General features: G+C 41.9%; 1 protein-coding gene across 3 annotated transcripts in view; it reads right to left on the reverse strand.

Annotated features, from left to right (window-relative positions):
- Positions 1-7,862, reverse strand: part of TIAM2 (TIAM Rac1 associated GEF 2) — a 181,633-nt gene extending 173,771 nt beyond the window's left edge. For all 3 annotated transcript variants that reach the window (XM_006139979.2, XM_027769783.1, XM_006139977.2), the window contains exon 1: positions 7,773-7,862. The gene's annotated coding sequence lies outside the window, so the exon portion shown is untranslated. The remainder of the gene's footprint in view (positions 1-7,772) is intronic.
- Between the last annotated feature and the right edge of the window lie 9,544 nt (positions 7,863-17,406).

Consider the following 17,406-nt stretch of genomic DNA (forward strand, 5'->3'; position numbering starts at 1 on the left):
CAGCATGGCCATCCTCCCTGAGAGTGATTTCCCCCTTTTTTGCTCTCTCTCTGGCAAGTGCACATGCCCTATAGCAAATATTTTTTTTTTATTTGACCAGATAGGGACAGAATGAGAGACAGAGACAGAGAGAGAGAGAGAGAAAATGAGAAAGTAAGCCACCAGGTCCAGGATTCGAACCACAGTCGGCCATGTGGGTGTCCAGCGCCCTTAACCACAATGCCACTTGCCAGCCCCAATATAGCAAATATTTTTAAAAATTTAACTCAACATTTAATATATAAGTTAATTTAGACAAACCCTGAATATAACAAACATGTGAAATACAGGGAGTTAATTTAATTCATTTTAATTCTGGGATGAACAGTTGGCATATTGGCTATGTTGCTAGACTCCCATGTAGTTGACTACAGTTTGATTCCAGGACCCGGTGGCTTAAAACTCACGTCGGGCGTGTGTGCGTGCATGCCCAAGATCCCAAGAAGAGAATGGAGGAGAAGGGATTGTGGCATGGCCATCTCCTCCAGGGGCTGATTTCTCACTTTCTTTCTCTCTGTCTCTCTCTTTCTGGAGAGTGCACGTGCCCTATAGCAAAAACCTCTCAAAAAAAAAATACCTTTAATTGTCACCTCATGATGTGATAGAGACTAAAAGGTCTCCTCTTGTCATTTTTCTCTACAAATTATGTGCCACTTTTGTTGGCCCTCTACTACACCTTCGTCAAAATGCTTCTAATCACATAGGGCCATGTTTTAAATAAGAACAAATGAAGAGCAAGACAAACAGCAAACTAGAGATGCCTTCTAAAACAATAATAAATTTTAAGAAAATTCAAAATGCAATACTAGCTTGGCATATATTACTTTAAAGTCATAGCAAACCTAAGTTCCACAATATAAGCATTTTTTTTTAGTGCATATTGAGTCAATTGTCATGAAAATGAGAACTTTTAAGTCACAGATATTTATGCAATTCATGAATTACTTTACGTTACATAACAAGCAAGCCTGATCATTTCATTTGCAAAAATGAGCAACTACTATATGACATAAAAATTAATATTTAAAATTAATTCTTCCTAATGGTTTTTCTTTAAAGTGATTTTTTTTCTATAGGCCATTACATCTAAACTAAATACAATTTGTGACCAGCAGGTGCTGTGGTGGTTTAGGCACTGGACTCCCATGTGGCTGACCACAGTTCAAGTCCCAAATCAGGCAGCCTGCTTTCTTGCTTTTTCATTCTCTCTTGCTTGCTCACTTGCTCTCTCTTGAGCATTTGTGCCCTATAGCAAATTAAAAAAATAATAAGGGGCCAGCAGGTAGCATGGTGATTAAGGTGCTGAACTCCCACATGGCCAAACTATGGTGCGAGTCCTGAACTTGGCAGTTTGCTTTCTCATTTTCTCCCTCTCTGTCTCTCTCTCTGATAACTACAGCAGGTTAAAAACAACAATGAAAATAAGTAAAATGAAATAAATTATTCTATTAAAATAATAATACATGAAATTATTTTAAAATTATTTTTTAAAAATGAAATACACTTAACAATAGAAAATGAATGATAATGCCTAAAATATTAAAATTTGAAATTAAATGGAAAGATTTATATTAAGTAGCAGGTAATATTTTTAAAGAGACATTTATTAAATTTTATTTATTATTATTTTTTAACTTGACTGGACGGAGAGAGAGAGAGAGGAAAAGTGAGAAAGTAAGCTTCCAAGTTCCAGACTAACCATGGTCAGCCATGTCAGAGTCCAGTCCCTCAACCACTCTGCCACCTTCTGGCCCCAGCAGGTAATATATTTTACATAATTGATAAAATCTGTATTAAAAGCCATGTTACCAAAAATAAAAACCCTACAAAATGACCTTCAGCTAAGGTAAAATTAAATTTTCACTAGAGAAAAATCATTTAGGAAATAAGTTTGTACAATCCCAGCTTAAAAATACTAGACCCTAGATACATGTGTTTATAACATTTTTGAAGGGTTACACTGGAACATTTTAAAAAATAGAAGTAATCTGCCCAGATCTAAATGTAATTAAAGTGCTATATTCAGCCTCCTGGCACTTTTTTTTTTATGGACTAAAGTAAAATTATTTAAGCTGAAAGGTTTATAACAAGTTTAATTCAGAGAATAATTGAATCTGAGTTTCCAATGAGCCCAAGGAGGTCATCTATCTAACCTAAGCTTCTAATCTGAGAGCTTCCCACAGTATCCTGACAGATGGGCCACTCTACTGAAATACATCATTCACGTGACGTCTGCAGCTCTACTAGGGAACACATCCCATTGTTAGATAACCAGTTAATAGATGAGAACGCCCAGCAACTTTAAATCAGTCATTCTGAAATCCCTCCTCATTAATTTTAGTCTTTGCATTATTACCAACACATACCCTACGCCTCTCTTCCCCTCGGTGATGCTGTAACACTGATATCATGGGTCGTCCCCGCTCTGTCTCCAACAAGGCTCTTTGTCCCTTCTGGTTCTCCTTCACAGTGAAACCAGAATCTTCTCACAAGGCAAAACAAATGAAGCCATGATCTTCCTCCAAAATCAGAATGCACACAGGAGAGTCCCCAGACCTCAATCTGTGCCTCAGTAGTCACAGAGCCGACTCTTGGACACTCACTTGTATTAAACCAGGTTACAACACCAGCCCCATCTGTTTGGGGTCAGGAGGGCTGGGAAAGGGCAGAATGGAACCCAGTTTGGATCCATGCAGGTGCAAATTGTGCACTCTTCCCATTCCACCAGTGACCCCACAATTGACATTAGGGCCGACAAGGGAGATACACTGCAAAGCAACTCTTCTCCACACCTACAGAGGACTAGAGAGGAAGTGGGTGTCTGAAGCCAGCAAAAATTGTAACTGTCTAGATTACAGATCTTATTCTGATACCTTCAGGGCCATTTCAAATGTACCAGTGAGTGCGGTATTCTTAAGACACAGAAACCATCTATCTGTATATTAGACTCATACAAGTATTCTTTAGTACAGCACAAACATACTCTCTTGTTTTTCTGAAATATGAAACTCTATGGAAGTATCTTTAGTTTTTCCACTTAGACATTGATTTTTTTTAAAATTAAAATAAATAACATTTTTTTCAGGTTTCTTCTAATTCTGCTAAAAGAAAAAAGCATAAGTGAACAATGGCAACTGATGCTTGGTGGCAGGGAGACTGCATGGAGTGGTGGGGACTTTGGCAAAGAGGCCACACATTACAATAAAAGGCCAGCAGCTACACAGCTTCTGTTACCCACTGCCATCTGATAATGCAGAACCCAAAGTTGCCAGACAAGGTGTTTTTTAAAGAAACAATGAAAATGCTGCTCTTATGTAAAATTTTCCATTTTTAAAAGTAAGCAACCAATTTAAACTTCCTCAACACACTCATTAAGAAAATATTTTGCAAGCCAATAAAGGTTATCATTATCCATAGCCCAAAATAACAGCTAGAAGTTCACGAGTTTGCAACATTTGATGACACAATTAAAATTTCAATCCTGAAAAATACTGTAAGTAAAAGGGTAGGCAGTCACAACTCCTTGACTTCCAAAAGCTAAATCCTAGGTCTCTAGAAGCATGTATCTTGCACAACCAACCTACCCAAGGCAACCAAACGCACAGGAATGGCTTTGCAGATGGTGCTATCTGTATATAGAAGAGGCGCTGGGAAGGCCCACAGAGCCATGCCACCCGCCTTCCTGGTAAACAGAGAAATGCTCTCTACAGAGTTCTTGGTCTGTAGCCAGCCAGCCTCCAGGCACCACATTTAGCCACCAGAAGTTCACTAACACTCAGGTCACCCATCCCATTGCTCCACTGCTTCCCAAGACAGTCCTTCTTCCCAGGAAACCCAAAGTGGCCTTCCTCAACTGCTGCCTGAGGACCCTCCTGCTTCCTTTGGAAGCACCCTCATCATCCCTGCAGCCTCTGACACATGCTGTTCTTTCAAAACCTTCAGAGTAGAGGGTGGGTTTTGTGATGTAGCAGCAATACACTACTCAAGCTAGATCCACTTGGAGACCATGGTTGGAACCCCATACCTGGTCACACTAAAACACAACAGGCACACGCACGAGTGCCCAGGATCTGACGAGCTGAGAACTAGAGGAAGGGGATATTGTGTCACCAGACCTGTAAAGGGTTCTCCTCCCTTCTTCCTCTCTTTCTCTCTGTCCCTCTGTCTCTCTCTGTGTCCCTCTCTCTCACATGTGCATACACACAAGCTCTGTAATGAGTGAGGAAAAAAGGTTTTTTTCATTGCCAGAGGGCATGCACACTCACGAGAGAGAGAGACAGAGAGACAGGGAGAAAGCACTTCCCGATGGGGTACAGTCACACTGCAATCCCTTTTTCTCCATTTCTCCATCATGTCAGGATTTGGGACCCGCACACACATGCACCTAGCATGTTTTTCAAGCTGCTGAGACTAGGATTCAAACTGAAGTCAGCCACATGGAATCTGGCTCCCTTAACCACTAGACTATGGGGCTAGCCAACAAGAATCTTTTTAAATTAAAAAAAAAAAAATTAAAACTTCAAGGGAGGAATTAGGTTTCCCACTAAGCTTACTGCTTTCTAAGTTAAATATCCCATTCCATTCACCATAGTACATAAGATACTATTTCCACACATTCCCACTCTTGATCACCTTTTTCCAAATATCTATGTTCATCTTCAATGTAAGATCTGGAGGGAAGGAAAGAAGGACACCAAGACCAGCAGATGGCATAATGGCTACATTGCTGTACTCCCATGCAGTTGACCACGGTTCGAGTCCCGGACCTAGTGGCTTGAACTTACACAGGGCGTGTGTGCATGCATGCCCAAGATCACAAGAGGAGAATGGAGGAGAAGAAACTGTGGCATGGCCATCCCCCTAGGGGGTGATTTCTTGCTTTCTCTCTGTCTCTCTCTTTCTGGCAAGCGCACATGCCCTATGGCAAAATCAAAAAAAAAAAAAAAAAAAAAAAAGACGCTAAGGGTCACTAAGCATGCCAATCTGTCAGGTAGGCCCCTGTGCCAGGAGAGAGCCATGGATTCATGTTTAATTCTCGCAGCAATATTCTTTGATTGCAATATTATCACTTTTTTTTTTTTACAGATGGGGAAACTGAGTCTAAGCAAAATTAAGTAACTTGCTAGAAGCCACAAAACTGGTATAACTGAATAACTCAAACCAGGTCTGTCTGATACCAAAGAGACTATGTTAAACATAGAGAAAATGACACGTTTCCAATCAGTTTCATTGTTTGTTTAGTCTTTGCTATAGGGCACATATACACACCAGAGAGACAGAGAGAGAAAGAGAAAGTGAGAAATCACTCCCTGGACAAAATGGCCATGCTGCAATCCCTTCTCCTCCCATCTGCTTTTGGGATTTGGGGCTTGGATGCACATGAGCCTGGCAGGTTTTATTCAAGCCACTGGGTCCAGGACTTAAACCCTGCAGTCAGCCATGTGGGGGTCAGCTGCTATACCACTGGCTAGCCCAGTTTCCTTATTTTTATAACTTACTGAAAGTAAAGTTTCTTCTAAGAAAGTCTTTTTTTCATGGTTCTCAGTGCAACACGAATTCTCAATACAAAGAAACAAATATAAGACAAAAGAGCAAATTTTCAAATGGGATTTAAACCATGGTTCAACATGTAGAATCCTATTCCCTTAACCATTAGGCCACATGGCTAGCCCAAACTATACTATTTGTTAACTCAGTTGGTATACTGATTATATAAAAATCTGAATATATACTAAATAAAATGGCACGAATTTATGTAACCCATATATTAACATATTTAATCACAGTCATTCTATGAAAAAATTACTTTTATTACCTTCATTTTACAGAAGAAGAATTGAGGCATTTAAGAATTTAGACAGGGGCAGCAGGTGGCATGGTGGTGAAGGTGCTAAACATGGTCTAGCATGTGGTTGACCCACATGGTCAACCACAGTTCGAGTCCCAGACCTGGTGACCTGTTTTCTCACTTTATCTCTGATCAAATTAAGAAATAATAATAATAACGATAAGTAAAATTAAGTAAATAATTTTTAAAATGTTTGGATAATGTACATGAAGTCACTCAACCAGAAAATGCCAGGTAGAATTTGAGGAATTCAAGTAGTTTGACCCTAAATAAATCTAGGTTTTATGCTGTCGAGATAGGTACATTCTAGTAGAGGTTTAGAGCTTCATTAAACCACAATTAAAATCCTTTCCAATGTCAAATATTCCTTTTGAATATCCCAATGTAGATGATAAAATAGGTCCACCAATACAAAAGCTACCTATATATTTGCAAATAACCCCAGAAATGTTAGGCAATTTCTTGTTTATATTAAATATGTTAAACTTTATAATTCCTAGTAAATAATTTACATTTTTAAAAACTATTGGAACCAGCAGATGGCATAATGGTTAGGTCACTGGACTCCCATGCAGTTGACAGCAGTTCGAGTCCCAGATCTGGCAGTTTAAAACTCACACCAGGCGTGTGTGCATGCATCACCAGAATCCTGAGAGGAGAATGGAGGAGAAGGGATTGCAGCATGGCCATCCCCCCTGGGGGGTAATTTCTCACTTTCTGTCTCTCTGTCTTTGTTTCTGTCTCAGGTGAGCACATGCACCCTATAGCAAAAAAAAAAAAAAAAAACACTCTCTCTCAAAAAAAAAAATTATTAAAACATTTAACCTTCAAAATCTCCTCCAGTGTAAGTAAATTTCTCACCATATGACACTGAAGAATTCACACAATGAGCCTCATTTAACTCTTGAACTTATATATTCAGTCAAAAAGTATCTGTCATGCACCACACATGCTTCTGGGCACTGGGGATCAGGATGAACAAGACAGACAAATGGCCTGCCCGTGTGGAACTTCTGTGCCCGGAAGGTGGGGCAGATAGCAGCCCATAGTACATAAACGCACACATGATAAAACTACCAAGGGACAAGCACTTGGCAGAGAATTCAGATATGTGGTAGCAGTAGCCGGGTGTAGATCGGGAGGCCAGAGGCCCCTTCGAGACAATACCTTGGCTTGAGACCCTAAGGTCACTGAGCAGTCAGGGAAGGAGATATGGGGCAAAATGTGGCCCAAAAAGTTTACATTTATGTGCCTGTCAGCAAACCCAGCGTGAGCCACAGACACACAGGCATTGCCAGAAAACTACATGCACCACTCCTAACAGTGCCTGAGATCTGCTTTCGAACTTATCCCTCAGCCCACCACAGCCATTAATGAGAGAGTGAGAATGACAGCCTTACGGGCACAGCTGGGATCTTGCCTTTCCTCAGTGGTTTCTTACATGCCAAGTGTCTTGAGCTTACCTGATTTTACAACTCCAACTAGAAATGGTACCGTCTGTCTCTTCCTAAATAGGAGGTCCTGATTGGCCTAGAGTTAGAGAGTGTGCCTCTGTCAGCACCTGATGTCCACAGATATGAAAACTCCGGCCACATCTCTGCACTAAGGTCCAGAGAGAAATGACATAACAGGTTTTTTCCCACACTGAGTGGATCATTTAGCACAGCAAATTAAAGTGCATTTGTCCTGATCTGCTCAGACTGGGAGCCCTGCTGCCTGTGAGAACCTCGATGACCAACTCCTGGGGATCCATTTTGGCTTTCCACACTCAAAGCTTCACACAAAGGCAATTAACAGCTACGTAAGAACGTGGTGATGAAACAAAGGAACACAGACCAATGGACACATTTAAAGCCCTAGAGATACACAAGTGTCGTGTACTTACCCATAAAGGACGCCTGGGTGGCACTTAGTGGGATCACTCATTCATCCAGAATGACCTGGCTGAAGAGGTATCTTTGCAATTCAAGCACACGGCCCTGGCCAAAAGAAACAAAAACACAGAGGTAGTGAGAAACAAATTTTTCAAAATTAGAATTTTATAATTAGAGCTCGATTTCTCAGCATTCTGATGTATCTTGATGCAAAAAGGAAGATTCTAAAAGAGAAATCAGGGGTTACATGATTCACTATAAAGGAAATAAGGTCATTCCACACCCTAATCAGAAAAGAAGATGTATATGATTTCAGAGTCATTTTATAGAACAATATAGATAAAGAGAGTCAAGCGGGAAGGAGAAAAGGAGGAAAGTATAAGATAGACAACAGACAGACGGACAGATGGATGACACACTGTGAGCCTGCTATGACCAAGCCACTATTCCAGGTGAAGAGAGGTCTCTACTCTCAAAGGGCTTTGTTCAAATGAGGACAAGCAACCAAAACAAATAGTTATTATAAATAAGAAAAATACCCTAGAGCGAAACATGTGCTACAGAGACTCTTATTAGGGTGATGAGATAGACAATGATAAGTGTCTAATTTAAACTGGAAGACCTGGACCTTGCCTTCTGAGAACTGAACGGTATTTTGAAGTTAGGAGCATGCTCCCGCCGGCAAAGACACCAGCCAGGAGACTAGTAGGAGCCAGCATGTCCTGAGCAGTGATCACGGACTGCAGCAGAGTCCAAATACAAGCAAGTGATTCAAAGGACCAGGGTTTCATTACCTACCAAACAGGTGGTTTCTAGGTCCTCTCCTCCTGGGAGAAATAATACTTTCTTCCTCTATTTGATAAGCTGCCTGCCAATGTATTAAAATTCATGACCCATCAGTCAACATCCCAGAAAGCACCTCACTTCTTAAATTGTTTAAAATGTAAAACAGATTTGTCTTCTTAAGAGGCATGTTATCACCTCTGTGATACATACGAGATACATTATCATAATAATCATGTGCCGAGGCTGTGGAAGAGGACCACAAGTTCAAGGCCAGCCTGGGCAACCTAGCGAGACCCTGTTTCTTTTCTTTTCTTTTTCTTTTTTTTTTTTTTTTTTTTTTTTTTGGAATACAGGTTTTAGAGCCAGGAGCTTAATATTGGTATTCAAGTCTAGCTTCTGACCACCTAAATGAGTTCAGTCCAGATATTTACATTATCTGAACCTCTGGTTTTCCCAACTATACAAAGGAAAGATATTATCTACCTTACAAGGTTATTCTAAGTATTTAGTTGAATAATTCATGTAAAACATCTAATAAAGTGTTTGAAACATTTGAAATGCTGAGAGGAGCAATAAACGACTACTATATGTTCACTTTAAATATTGTTACTGGGAAAGGTCTGATTATCACAATTATTCGTGCTATGGAAATAGACCTATATACTGGGCAGCCCTGTAGCCAGGTGCTAAGGGAGCCAGATCACCCAGGCAACCATGGTTTGAATCCTGCCCCTTGTGGCTCGAAAAACATGCAAGGCATGTCTGCATGCATGCCTCAAATCCCAACAAGATGGAGGAGAAGGGACTGCAGCATGACCACGTCCCACTGGGGGAGGCGCTTTCTCCCCTTTCTCTTTCCGTCCCTCTGTAGAGTACACACATCTTCTGACAATGAGGGGGGAAAAAAGAAAGAAAGAAAAGAAAAGAAATACACCTATATGCTAGGCAGTGTAGAAAGAAAAACTTTCACTTATAAAATCAGAGACTATCGGAACTGGGATAAACCTTGTAAAACCATTCAATGTCCTCCTTTTTTTTTTTGTTTAAAGAGATTTTTGCTATAGAGTGCATGTGCTCACCAGAGAGACAGAAAGTGATTTCTTAATCACTCCCCATGCCACAATCTCTTCTCCTTCATTCTCCTCTAAGGATTTTGGGTATGCATGCACACACATCTGACGTGAGTTTTAAGCCACTAGGTCTGGGACTGGAACCACAGTTGACTACGTGGGAGTTCAGCAACATAACCATTATGTCATCTGCTGTCCCCCCAATGTCCTCACTTTACAGGTAAGAATTTAAAGCTCAAAGAGGTAGCCTGGGCTGGCTTGATGGTGGGGTTGTAGTACACTAGTCAAGCAATGCCAGGTCCACCTGGAAGATCAAAGGTCATGAGTTCAGTTCCCCAATCAACCTGTACACATGAGGTGCACATGCCCATGATCCATCCTGGCTGGGAAGGGTCAAAGGAGAGTCACAGACCCTGTTGGGAGTGCTTATCTATCTGTCTCTCTCTAAAGAAATAAAGAAATAAACTTAGGGAAAAAAAGAGAAAGGGAAAACCTGATTTGCTCAAAGTGACATAATTAGTTGAGAGAAAATTTTTTAGAAACCTGATAAATGTAGTCAATAATATCTGCCTAATAGATAAATCCCATACTTACAAAAAAAATTTAATTTACTTTGTCATTAACCCACACCCACAAACCTTTTCTCAAAACATGTCCCTACAATGGACAAAAAATAATTTTTTAAATGGCAAGAATATAAAATTGAACCAAGCTTTACGGGACTCTAAATACATCAGACTGACAATCTTTAAAAACCAATAATTGTGATATTTACTAATGGATGAGTTATTAACTAACTAAAAAATTATAAAATACAAGATCTGCCACATTTCAGTGTTTCAAATGATAACAATATTGGGTCTCAAGCACCTGTCATATGACAGAACCTTCTACGCATTTATCCCAAATACCTTGCTGTTTGATTAATGTGACAGTATTTATGTTCTATGCCTTTGTATGTACTGTTCCCTACAGGGAATGTCTCCCTTAAGAACTGCTAATAGTCCCAGCAGACCCAGACTACATGTCTCTTCTTCCATGAGGGTTTCCTTGATCACCGACCTTCCTCTCCCAGAACTCACAAGGATATTCTCTCCTTAGCCTCATCATGTAACATAGACAATTGCCTTGCAATTATTCTTTTTAAACTTTATCTCTTTTACATTTTAATGGCTCTGAAAGTGAAGGGGTTCCTCTTACGTTGTCTTTCTTGTGACTATCACAATTTCTTACATATGGGTGCTTAATAGTATATAATAAATGAGTTGATGAAAGGGTTGATTCCTAAAATTGTTAATATAATGATTTAAAATTTTCGAAGTTTATTTACTTATTCCTTCCATGAGAGAAAAAGATACACTGGCACTCCCAACAGAAAATTCATACTACAGTCTTCCCCTGGTCTTAGCTGGCTCGGATCTTGGGCATGCAAGTTGAGACAGGACCTGGGACGTGAACTGAAGACATTTCCCATGTGGCTACAGTTGTGTTACTGTTGAACCACCACTCCTGGCCCCAACCTGACTTAATTGCAGACTAGCCTGCTTTTCCTTCACATCACCGTGACCTAAATTAAAAATGAAAGAAAAGTTACAGCCTAAGTACGAATCATTTGGGGCTGAAATGATTTAGGTAGGAGTATGGGATGTTTCAGCTGGGAGCATGTTGACTTAATTCCATTCATTTAGCAGATGAAGAAAGTGAGCCCGGAAAAGACCAATTAGACCTGTCACACAGGTAGTAGTAAAGAAACAGAACTAGATCTCAGACCTCCAAACAATTACATCTGTTCTGTTCCCCGTGTGAAATGAGGGGTTGCCAAATGTGATCCTTGCATCCCAACGCCCTGTTCCCAACCTTCTCCACTGTCCTTCACACTCCAGTCCCACATGAACAATTAACTGTCATCTAGCAGGGCTACCACAGGTCTTCAACAAGTCCATGTCCTCTCATCGGATAGCCTGGGTTCAGCTGCCAGTGAAGGTCACATTTCAAGGAGAATTAGTAACGGAACCTGGACTGCACTATCCCACCCGCAACCCCAGAAAGATCTAACACTATCCCTTGAGTATTGAAGTCCATGAGGTTCAAGTCATACCAGGAAAAAGACATATACAATAAAACTCAAATAATTCGATGCTTTTAATCCCACAAAGAACATGCCTGCATCTGCAACAGCAGGGAGGTACCACGTGTGCAGTCATCCATCAACACATCACTCACACACTCCTCAGCATGGAAACCAGCTGGTCCTGGAGCCTCGGAGCTGCCTGCTCGCTACCTTGCCTTAACATGAATAAATCTCACACTTTTTTCCTGTGTTTTATGATGAAATGTGATGGGGTGAGGGTAGCCACAGTGGCACAGTGGTCGCACAGCACTCTGAATCTTCAGCCCTACTGGAGATTGAGGTTTGGTTCCCGGATCAACTTGACACCACAGGAGCAAGCACTCACATAAGTGCCCATGATCCTGGGTGGCAAGAGGGCTGGGGGAGAGCATCATGGCGTGAGACCCTAGTGGGATTGAGGGTATTTATCTTTTTCTCTTAGGAAAGAAAAGAAGTAAACTTGAAAAAAACAAAAATGGTTACATTTCTATAGTGCTAAAGATTCTGGCCTCATGTTCTCCCCAAAAGCTGAATGTAAGGCAGACCTCCAGCTACTATATAATATACAAAATAACCAAAAAGGTGGTGGGGAAGCTATGCCCAAAGAAATGTTGCAAATTAATCAACCTAGAAGCCTACTGTCCAAATCTAGACTTCATTCAGCATACCCAAAATTTATAAAACTTCCTCTGCAGGCTAGAAGGTGGCATAGAGGTTAAGGCACTGGATCCCACATGGCCAACTATGTGGTTCGAGTCCCAGACCGGGCAGCTTAAAATCACATTGGGTGTGTATGTGCCTGCCCAAAATCCTGAGAGGAGACTGGAGAAGGGACTGTGGTATGGCCATCCCCTCTGGGGGCGGGGGGTGATTTCTCACTTTCTCTCTCTCTGGCAAGCAAACACACCCTAAAGCAAAAAATTTTAAAATAAATAAAACTTCTCCAAGGGTGACTGAATGTTAAAGCTCGCCCACACTCCCACAAACACCAGCACAAATTAGTGAGAAACTGCTAGGGAAGAGAAAAACACAGTCACCTGTGCCCTGCGCGCACGTTTCCCCTACCCCAGATACCAAAATGGAATTTTCCTGAGAAATATCTCTCTCAAATTCATGCCTTCTAATTATATCATCTTTGGGGACCAGCAGTGGCATAATGGCTATGTTGCTGGACTCCCATTTAGTCGACCATGGTTCGAGTCCCGGACCCAGTGGCTTGAACTCATACCAGGCGTGTGTGTGTGTGTGCACAAGATCCCAAGAGGAGAATGGAGAAGAAGGGATTGTGGTGTGGCCACCCCCCCAGGGGGTGATTTCTCACTTTCTGTCTCTCTGTCTCTCTCTTTGTCTTTCTGCCAAGCGCATGTGCCGGTGCCCCTTAGAAAAAAAAAACTCAAAAAAAAAAAAAAAAAAAAAAAGTTATATCATCTTTGTAATCACCAAATGCCTGAATTAAAAAAAAAAAAAAAAAAAAAAACTTCTACTAGTTTCTGGGTTAACTTTAGCCTTGTAATCAGCTAGGCAGCTTATCAGTTCAGAGACCCGCTCACTGTTTGTAGTAAAATGATACAGTAAGTGAGATGCTTTCCAGGGCTGGGAGTGAGAAATGCAACTCCTGTCTCCATTAACCCTCGTGTGACCCAGGTTTGTATGATTTGACTGTGTCCCTCCAGAATTCCCATTCACAGGTAAAGCATTTATTGTCTCCATCTCTCAGGGCCCTTTGAGATGTCAGGGCTCTGAGACGCTTCCTCCAAAGCATTAGGTAAGACTACATCATGGCAGGCCATGAGCCTACAGGAACTATTTCCCAGCCTCTGACAGAAACACTGACACACTGTTCTTGCACAGAGAAGAAACGGAATCGGATTCGGCCCCAACAAAGGCAAACTGTGGAGGTGCCGGGTAGTCTATAGACTGCTGGAGAGGCCGCCATGCCTGACAAAAGGATGACTAATTACAATGAAAATCGCCAATCTCAGTCTCTCCCCCCAAATGGCAGACTTCAATACACATGGAACATAGTATTTAGTGCTTGCTATAAACCAAGTACAATAAGGCCCTTGTTATTTATAAAGCGACTCATGTGAAACACCCTCCCCCCACAAAAAAAAATCAACAAACAGCTGAAAACAGAACTAGGTACACCCACCTGGCCCACATGCCCCCCTCGGCTGGCAGTCCCACCAGCCCATCTGGCTTCTTTTAGAAATGTCTTTCCGAAGATTCCATAAGGGCTCACATCCCTAGTGACAAAATTGATTGATGGATGCAGAAGTTCACACGTGGCAGCTTGAGAGCTTCAGCACAGGGGATTTACTGGTCTATTAGATTTAGGAAGTATCAGCGGACGTCCATTCTGTTGGAGGCAGTAGGCCTGGGTGTGGGGAAATCAACAGCCACCAAGTGCTTGCTGTCGGCCGGGCAGCACGTTTATACAAGTAGGCCGCCAGCACAACACAGGAGGTGAGCATTAACATCTGGGGAGAGGCTGGGACAGTGGTCCTGCTCACCAGAATGACCCCTAGCCCTGTCTCCAAGGAAGCTCCAAATGTGAGACTCACAGCACCCACTCCACAAAAATTACCCACATTCAGTGCCCCAGGTAGATCGGAATGAAATTTTCCCCACCAGGATCCTATGCACGTTTTAGAACAGGTCGACAGGGCCCGCCGGGGTGATGCAGTGGTACGACTCTGTGATGATCCCCTACGTGGGAAGGTCACAGGTTCACACACAAGGCCTCTGGGGAGGCTAAGGCTGGGTGTGGATCACAGTGTGAAGACCTATTAGGGATGCCTTTCTGTGTATCTTCCCCGCCCCCGTGGCAGAAATAAAAACAAACCAACTTTTTCAATAAGCAGCAGACCATTTTGATTAAGTGTCCTTTCATAATCCTCACCATCTATCACACTCTCCCACCTCCTTCACCTCACCAACACAAGCCTTAAACTAACAAGGTTCTCTCTCTCTCTCGCACTGTATATACGTATGTGTGCGCGAAATACCTACTTTAACAACTAAAAGAACTACTAGAAGAGTTGGCAGCTACTCTTCATTCACAAGCACCACTTACATTTACACAATATTATTATTTTCTTTACCCTTTTTTGGCTGAGCAAAATACCCCTTTTCAGAATAGGGAAGAAATAGTGGATAAGCAAAATCTAGTAAGGGACCATGAATAACTATCAAATTGGCAAACAACTAAAAGAACTACTAGAAGAGTTGGCAGCTACTCTTCATTCACAAGCACCACTTACATTTACACAATATTATTATTTTCTTTACCCTTTTTTGGCTGAGCAAAATACCCCTTTTCAGAATAGGGAAGAAATAGTGGATAAGTAAGGGACCATGAATAACTATTAAATTGGCAAATCAGCAAAACACAGCAGCTCGCAGGAGTGGCAGGGACAAACACAAGTAGACGCTAACCAAGAATATGGATGCAAACGCTCCTTTGCTAGACTCTGATGGGAAGGAAGAATGAAGGAAAAGGGACTGCAGGGTGACAATGCCCCACTGGGGTGTGATTCCCCCCACACACACACACTTTCTCTCTTTCAAACACTCCTCATTAAACTTTCACTTTTCCTGAATTGACAAATAGAACAAGTAAGATAAAGAGGTACCAGCTCCCCAAGAGGCCCAGGTGATATGTATGTCAGTGGCATGGAAATCAGAGATAAGGTTCTGAGCAGTGCTAACAAGTACGGGACTGACAGCTGCAGGACAGATAAAGATGACTTCCTGGAAGGTGACAAAGACACATGACAGAAGGCTACTTTGGTTTTCGATAAATCGATTGGTTTTGTAGGAAAGAGCACAAGCTACAGTTCTCGCGGTCATAAAGTTTTGTTCTATCATCATTGCCAAGTCAAAAGGGCCCGCAAAGCAAAATGACATGGGGAAGTCTTGTCACACAGCGAATGTGAGGGTCAGTAAAGAGCCAGCCTGAAGTTTCACACCACATACATCTGAGCTCCAGCTGCACAGGCTCTAGTCAACAAAGAACTATCCTGGCATTCGCCCTGACATCCCAGTTAACAGCAAGGTGTTTTGCAAGGCACTATGAACATATGAGACAGGGTAAATCAGGCACGGCACCAGGGATCAAAGGGCCTAGATTAGTATGTGGAAAGACAACACAGACATTTTATATGTCAAATAAAAAGGCAAGGTAAGTGGGCCATCTGGGACAGGAGCAGGATGGTGCAGTGAAGAAAGATGCCAGAAAGTTTCCTTCATTTACACAAAACTAAACTCCATTAAATCTACCCCAAAACAGAGATTTTCAGTAGCAACAACCACTAAGGTCATCAAGACAAGCTAGCAGTCAGTCTACTAAGGGCCTGCAAAAAGTCCATGGAAAATGTATATCATGAAAAAAACTGTACACGGATTTCTTCTTTGGACCAAAATACACTCTTCCTTTAACTTCATTTTCCCATTAACTTCTTGAAGTGCCTTCATACTTTGGATCCAGCCTAAAGGACAAGAAATAAATCATCCATAAAGGAAAATATCAACTTTCAAAATGGACATACCTCAGAATTTAAAAAAAAGACTTTGAGGAGGCATGGAATCCATTTCCAAAGAGAGAAAGGTAGGTAAGACACTGCAGAGAGCTAGCTGGACCAGAAGAGATCACAGAGGGACGGGCCCACCACGGCTTGTTGGAGGGATCATGGAGCTCTGTGTGCAAGTCCCTGGAATGGGAGTTCAGACCAGGGTAGAGGCACTTCAGAGCAGAAAAGCCTCATGCCCGACCCGGCTTGGGAGAATGTGTCTCACTTGGATGTGAGGAGCCAGGAGGCCTTTCCTGATGGCCAGAAGGACTTCTGGGGTGGAACACAGAGGGACCAGGAAGCCTGAGACCTGCCATGATCCCAGAGAAGCATGGAGTCTGAAGGAGTAGAACGAGAACCAAGAGAGAAACATGTTGGCAGCTGCTAAAGTCCAGTGGTTAGTGCTGCAGTGATTACGAGACAAGATGAGAAGCGAAAAGTAAGTCACCAGCGAGCAACCGGTGAGCCCTCCCATGCCTGGGTGCTATATCATCACTGCCAACCCATAGTGGATGAGCACTCACTGTAAGGTGGTTGGTACTGACAAAAATTAACTGAGATATTCTTTTCTTTCTTTCTTTCTTTCTTTTAAAGATATTTTTGCTACTAGGCATGTGCACTTGTTGGAGAGAGTGAGAAATCATCCCCGAGGGGATGGCCACACCACAATCCTTTCTCCTCCTTTCTCCTCTTAGGACCTTGGACATGCATGCATATGTGCCCAGTGTGAGTTTCAAATAGCCAGGTCCAGGACTCACACTGTGGTAGGCCGTGTGGGAGTCCAGCACCTTAACCACTATGCCATCTCAGCCCCCAAGCAAGATATTCTAAAGTGTGTTTACAAAATAGCAGTTCACTGGCAAGAACGTCAGGCGTTTGGATCAACAGGACAGCAAGGAGCTAGAGTAAGCCCCAGTTCTGGCAAAGAATTTATCTACCTCTCTATAAGCAATTTCCCTCCATGCACAATGAAAATGATCAGACCCATTTCCCAGGACTGCTGTGAAAAGTAAATGAGAAAATAGAAGGGTATTTTAAAAAGTTCCTGGAAATAATAGAATTAAATTATGAGCTTATTTTGGTGCTAAAAGTTTTCTACTCATGCATA

The sequence above is a fragment of the Tupaia chinensis genome, unplaced genomic scaffold (assembly GCF_000334495.1).
Source record: "Tupaia chinensis unplaced genomic scaffold, TupChi_1.0 Scaffold000014_1, whole genome shotgun sequence".
In the NCBI taxonomy this organism is placed as follows: Eukaryota; Metazoa; Chordata; class Mammalia; order Scandentia; family Tupaiidae; genus Tupaia; species Tupaia belangeri.